Source organism: Salvelinus namaycush, chromosome 2, assembly GCF_016432855.1.
Source record: "Salvelinus namaycush isolate Seneca chromosome 2, SaNama_1.0, whole genome shotgun sequence".
Lineage (NCBI taxonomy): Eukaryota > Metazoa > Chordata > Actinopteri > Salmoniformes > Salmonidae > Salvelinus > Salvelinus namaycush.
In genome coordinates, this window is record NC_052308.1 from 34,813,298 (window position 1) to 34,820,690 (window position 7,393).

The window sequence follows — 7,393 nt, forward strand, 5'->3', positions numbered from 1 at the left end:
GTTCCAGTAACAGACACATCTCAACCTCAACTGTTCAGAGGAGACAGCGTGAGTCAGGACTTCATGGTCGAATTGCTACAAAGAAACCACTACTAAAGGACACCAATAGGAAGAAGAGACTTGCTTGGGCCAAGAAACACGAGTAATGGACATTAGACCGGTGTAAATCTGTCCTTTGGTCTGAACAGTCCAAATGTGAGATTTCTGGTTCCAACCGCCGTGTCTTTGAGACGCAGAGTATGTGAACGGATAATCTCGGCATGTGTGTTTCCCGCAGTGAAGCATGGAGGAGGTGGTGATATGGTGTGGGGGTGCTTTGATGGTGACACTGTCATTGATTTATTTAGAATTCAAGCCACACTTAACCAGCATGGCTACCACAGCATTCTGCAGCGATACGCCATCCCATCTGGTTTGCGCTAAGTGGGACGATCACTTGTTTTTCAACAAGACAATGACCTAACACACCTCCAGGCTGTGTAAGGGATATTTGACCAAGAAGGAGAGTGATGGAGTGCTTCATCAGATGACCTGGCCTCCACAATCACCCGACCTCAACCCAATTGAGATGGTTTGGGATGAGTTGGACCGCAGAGTGAAGGAAAAGCAGCCAACAAGTGCTCAGCATATGTGGGAACTTCTTCAAGACTGTTGGAAAAGCATTCAAGGTGAAGCTGATTGAGAGAATGCCAAGAGTGTGCAAAGCTGTCATCAAGGCAAAAGGTGGCTACTTTGAAGAATCTCAAATATAAAATATATTTGGATTTGATTAACACTTTTTTGGTTACTACATGATTCCATGTGTGTAATTTCATTGTTTTTTTGTTTTTTTTGTTTACAGCTGTGTTGTGGTCATGCAGTTGTAACTCATTCCTTAGCTTAGACAAACAGAAAACAACTTATTCCTCTCTAATTTAAATCATAGATTGGCAGAGGCCAAGGCAAACCCAACTTCAGTTGCATTTATTAATGTTTACGCATTGCTGATGAAGATGCTATAAAATGCTTATAAATATGCCATGTACTGCCTTTAGAAGAGTGTTATTGAATTATTATTAGTTTGGACAAAACTGTGATGTTTCTATCAGAATGGTGCTCATATGGTGCTTATATAGTGCTCATTAGAGTCTTAGTGAAAAATGGCAGCTGGTGGGACTAACATGGTGCTTCATATCCTCCCACCTGGGTTACTCTGTTTACAAACACTTTTGTCTTTCTAAAAGTCTTATCTTATATGAAGTCATACTCAGTTGTACAAAACTATGTATCCTCTGTGAGTTGTCTGTATCTCTTACGTCAAAAAAATGATTTGTGTGTTAGCCTTTTTCTACATCTAGAACCTGACGTGACTTGTATGATGTGGTGCTTCAAAATGCTTCTTTCTCTGTTGGCATAACACATTATAAAAAGGTTAAAAAATAATTTTGTAATTGTTCGCTATTAAAAGAATGTCATACATGTATGCATGGTCTTCTGTTTTCCTAGAAATGTGAAAGTCACGCTACCTTGGGGCATATTTTCCTGTCAGGCATTCTGGTTGTAGCTTGTCTGTGGTTCAAACTGATGGGATAATATTTAGACATGAAGGCAGGTGATTCTGGGAATGCCGCTGTTGGGTATCGCTGTTCCTGTGAGACGTGTCTGTGGGGACATTCATTGATCTACCTACTGTACATTAGTGCTAAGTTTGCAGGTCAACAGTATGCATCACATAACCGCTCTACCCCCACTTACATTCTACAAAACCCTCATCCTCCTATCTAATCTTTGGCTGCCCTGTGGATGACTGATGAGAGTGAGGGTTTTTTACAAAACCCCTGACTGTCCAAAAAGACCCCAATCACACTGGAACAAAGGTTGACTGACAGGAATCAACCCTCTAGATTAGAAGTTATGTTAAAGGGTACACTGCAGTAAGAGGTCTACTCACGTAATGTGTTCTTGTGATGGGTATGCATCTCTTTCTGAGTAAAATACCAAACACACTTTACCTGCAATTAAACTTGCTTCACTCTCCAAAATGTTCTGGTTATGAACAGAACAATGCATTACCAATACAGCTGTAAACATACGGTGCATGTTCTAGTATTATACATGAATAGGCCTATAATTCATATTGAAGACTGCCTAAAGGGGTGGTTGTGGTTTTGGTGGATTGAAATGCCAGAGCAAAAACATCTATAGCCAGTGGCTGTTGATCAATTGGAGGTAATAGTTCAAAAATATAAATTCAGTCAGAGCTGAAATGTTTCCCAAATGGTTAATGATTCATAGGCTCTTTTTTTCTCTTCTTTTCCCCCTCTGCCTGGCAGAGGCAGCAGCAGAGGAGGGGGCCTTAGGTGCCTGTGCTGGACTTTAACAGGTGACTGTAAGCAGTGTGTCTGTGCCTGTCAGTGGCTATACTGACTCAGAGGTATAGTTTGTATACTGTCTGTTGTCTGGTAAACAGACAACACATAGCAGGGTGTGTTGAAGGGGATGTTGAGGTGGGGTACATCAGTGGTATATGATTGTATAGGTGGAAAGTTAATAGCAAAAGTTGAAATTGGTAGCACAAACGATAGATTTTGATGATTGATTTAGCTTTTTCAGAGTTGCCCAATTCATTAGTGTGATTTTCCTTCCTAATTTTTAAAATAAAGTTCTATAAAATAAATAGTCCTTTGTGAATCTGTTGGTAAAATCAAAGATGGTTAATAAGTATGAAGATATGTAGAAACTGCTTCGCGATGTTACGGCGACCTTGGCTAGCTCATGCCTAGAAACACATCTTCAGGTCTAAAGGTCATCTCGCGCCGAACTTCACATGTGCAGTCCATCAAATCAAAGGCATCCCTTTGATGTAAAGTTGTTTTTGATGATAATGTCAACGTATCAGTTTGTCACTGTTCACGCAGTTGGAGTTTTAACATGTTCAGCTACTTAAGACTGGGTCAAATCTAGGTTGTGCCTTTAGATTTTGAGAAAATGAACAACTAAGGAAGAACTTTTTATTTCTCTCACTGACTTCTCAAACCCCAAACTCCGGTCTGCTGAGTCTCCTTCGCAAGCATTCCTGGAAGTTTCGCGATGTTGGGCCTCTGAGTTTAGAAACTCTGTGGTAAACCGTAAAATTATATTTCTATGGTTAAAACCAGAGATATTAGGAAGTATCTCTGGGGGAAAAATTGTGTTTTGACTAAACCACCAGTCATCATTAATTGCACATATCCTATGAGTTCACATAGCTACTCGAGCCACATAGCATGTATTTTTATCACAGAGAATCACATTGAAATAAAGTGCAAACATTTTGGGGTCAACCACTTATGTAAACAGAGAGGAAGCGGTGAATCGAGAGGTATAACTGGGCCCAAAATCTATTATCTTTTTTCCAAAGTGTCAATTTTGGTCAACAAAAAATGTGAAGCTTAACATGCTGACCAGGCCACTCCCACATGCTGATTTTGTCCAGACGAAATATCAAAACGAACTCTGAACCAACTATATTAATTTGGGGACAGATCAAAAAGCAATAAACATTTCTGGCAATTTAGCTAGCTAGCTAGCTTGCTGTTGCTAGCTAATTTTTCCTGGGATATAAACACTGGGTTGTTATTTTACCTGAAATGCACAAGATCTTCTACTCCGACAAGTAATTCACAGATAAAAGGGTAAACTGAGTTAGTTTCTCGTAATCGCTTCTCCTTCAGGCTTCTTCTTCTTCGGACTTGATATGGAGGTTGGCAACCAACTTTAAGGTGCATTACCACTACCAACTGGACTGTGGACCTCAGTTCATCTTTCAATCACCCACATGGGTATATGCTCCTAAAAACCAATGAGGAGATGGGACTTGCAGCGCATCAAGTGTCACAAATAGAACCAAGTTCTACTTTAGCGCCTGGCTATGCAGACGCTCGTTGAGATGCGCGAGCAGTGTGGGTGCAAAAACAAATGTCCACATACATGTTATTTAATCATTGAACCCACACTGCTCACGAGCGTCTGCGAACTTGGTTCTATTTGTGACGCTTGATACGCTGCAAGATCCGCCTCTCCCATCTCCTCATTGGTTTTTAGGAGCATATACCCAGATGGGTGATTGAAAGACGAACTGACGTCCACACTCCAGTCCAGTTGGTAGTGCACCTTAAAGTTGATGCCAACCGCCATATAAAGTCCAAAGAAGAAGAATGTTTAATGCTTTTTGACCTGTCACAAAATTAATAAAGTTGGTTCAGTTTGTTTTGATATTTCAACCTGCGTGTCCTGATCGCGTCTGGTGTGGGTGGACAAAATCAGCATGCGCGCGATGGCGTGAGCGGTCTGGTCAGCATGTTAGGTTGTCACGAGTGCTATAAGTAGGACATGTGACATCCCGGGCAAACTTTGAGAAAAAACATTGGCTGCGTTTCAAACTCAAAGTAGACAGCCCTCGGCCCTAAACCTGTGGGGGAATCGCCGCGACCATATTTGTCATTGGTCCAAATGATTAGCCAAGCAAGGGAAGTTTGCAACGTAAGCCCCTCAGTCCTCGTTTTTAATGGAGTTTGCGAGTGTACAATTATGTTCGCTTCAGGGCCTGAAACGCCCCATAATTTAATTCACGAAGATTGTACATCCGCTAAGAAAAGTCAGCCAAAACTTAAAACCTCAATGTCAATACGGAGTCAACATACAAGTGTAAGTAAAAACGAATGTAAATAATTTTGAAATTGTGCTAATGCACAAACACGTCTCATAAAAGTAATGATGTTTTTGTTTGGTTAGCTTTTGGAAATTGTGGAAATAAAACATTTTCCTTCTTCAGAAGTAGCTAGGCAGGCTAACGTTAGTTAGCTAATTAATTTGCTAGCTATCATACATTAGGCGTATATTAATAATTATATAGTTAATATAAGTAGACATGCAATCATAATTGACTATAGCACATATAAAGCAACGACAAGCTACCGGTGGCTGAATTTTTTATATATATATTTTTTTATTAATAACAAATCAATACAGAAAGTACATAAGGGAACACAAGTATATATAGATAATATATAATGGACAATCGAGCTAGGGGGTACAATATCACATTACAATTACACAAGGACCTTAAGGGACATACATACACTTACAATTCTAACAGCTTTTTTGTTAGTAGAGTATTTAATAGTCTTAAAATACAGTTCAATTTCTTTTTGTAGGGTAAGAAAATGTGTTTTTTTGTTAGTAAATTTACATTTGTGTATATGAAATTTGGCCAAAAGAATAATGAAATTAATTACATAAAAATGTTTCAGCTTATTTTTATCGTATGTAAAGAATCCAAGCAGTACATCTCTCCACAATAGTGTAAAATCTTCATAAATGTGTTCAATTATAAATCTACTGATGTCTTGCCACCGTTTTCTTACATGTATACAATGCCAAAAAAGACGCAACACTGTTTCTGGGTGGTCATTACAAAGGGAGCAATTTGAGTTGATGTTTTCCTTAAACTTCTTCATATAGTGGTTGGCAGGATAATATTTATGAATAATTTTAAAGGAAACCTCCTTAATTTTGTTAACAAGTAGGTATGTGTGTGGCAACATCCAAACTTTTTTCCAACAGATATTATCAATAAATCCATTCCAATAAGGTATGACATAAGGTATAGATACAACATCCTGCTGAAACAAGGTTCGTATCGCTCTGTTGTTGAATGGGCCAAAAGAGAAACAAATCTTTCCTACTGATGAGTCAACAGGGTCAATAGAAGGTAGGCTCTGAGGGTCAGGTCTTGACACGTTCCTGAATAACAGAGCAACACCTGAGGGAATGGCGTCTAAAACAATTGCAAAATCTTTAGGTGTTACAGGGACCTTGTAAAGAGATAATAATTCCTTATAACTGAGTAAAAGACCATCTGCATTTACCAGTTGGCTCACCAATAGGATATTATTTCGGAACCAATATTCTAAAAACAAAGAAGTATTTTTATACAATATATCCCGATTATTTCATATATAATATCTGTGTGGAGAAAAATTGTGTTTATAAATTAAGGACCATGACAAGAAAACCTGCCGATGAAAAGCAGAAAGTTTCACTGGAATTTTGTCAATATTATAATTGGACAACAACATGAAGTTAAGGCCACCAAAAGTAGAGAAGACATGATGAGGAATAAAATTCCAGATAGAAGTGGGTCTTCTTAGGAATTGTTTTATCCAATTGATCTTAAAAGTATTATTTAAAGTAGTACAGTCCAGAAAATTCAGTCCACCATTCTCATAAGTGTTCATTACAACAGTTTTCCTAATGTAATGGGTACGGTTTCTCCAAAGAAAGTTGAAAAGCATCTGGTCTATCTCCTTGCTTATTTTACTGTCAAGATATAAAGATAGAGCGCCATATGTTAGTCTAGAGATACCTTCAGCCTTAAGGCTGTAAGGCTATTAAGACTCTCTATGCAAATGGTAACAGCTCTATCAAATTGAAATATGGCACCTCACCTAGATTTGAGTTAAAGAAAGGAATTAGGCAAGGTTGTCCTATCTCCCCGTATCTGTTTTTATTAATCACCCAACTTCTTGCAAATTCTTTAAAAAATAGTCCTGTACAAGGTATTTCCATAGCTGGTAAAGAAATTATTATAAGCCAGCTGGCTGATGATACTACACTTTTTCTGAAAGACGCTAACCAAATTCCCATATCGATCAATGTGATACAATCCTTTTCCAAAGCGTCTGGTCTATACCTTAACATTAATAAATGTGAACTCATAGCTGTCAAAGATTGTGTGACACCTTCATATTATGGTATTCCAGTAAAAGAAGAACTTACATATTTAGGCATAACCATTACAAAGGATCAGAAGTCTAGAGGCTTACTAAATTTTAACCCTCTTATTAAAAATACCCAGAAGAAGCTAAATCAATGGCTACAGAGGGACTTATGGTAGAGTCCTAATAACCGGTGGCTGAAAAAACAATCATCGTGGGATAAACGAGTGATGAATTTCCAGGCAAGGGCGGTCCATTTAAAAAATCATTCCCTCCTCCCTCTTTTTTTTTTCTTTCCTTTTTTTATTAACAACAAATCAATACAGAAAGTACATGAGGGAACACAAGTATATATAGATTATATACAATGGACAATCGAGCTAAGGGGTACAATATCACATTACAATTACACAAGGACCTTAAGGGACATACATACACTTACAATTCTAACAGCTTTTTTGTTAGTAGAGTATTTAACTGTCTTAAAATACAGTTCAATTTATTTTTGTAGGGTAAGAAAATGTGTTTTTTTGTTTGTAAATTTACATTTGTGTATATGAAATTTGGCCAAAAGAATAATGAAATTAATTACATAAAAATGTTTCAGCTTATTTCTATCGTATGTAAAGAATCCATTCCCTCCTCCCTCGCCCTGC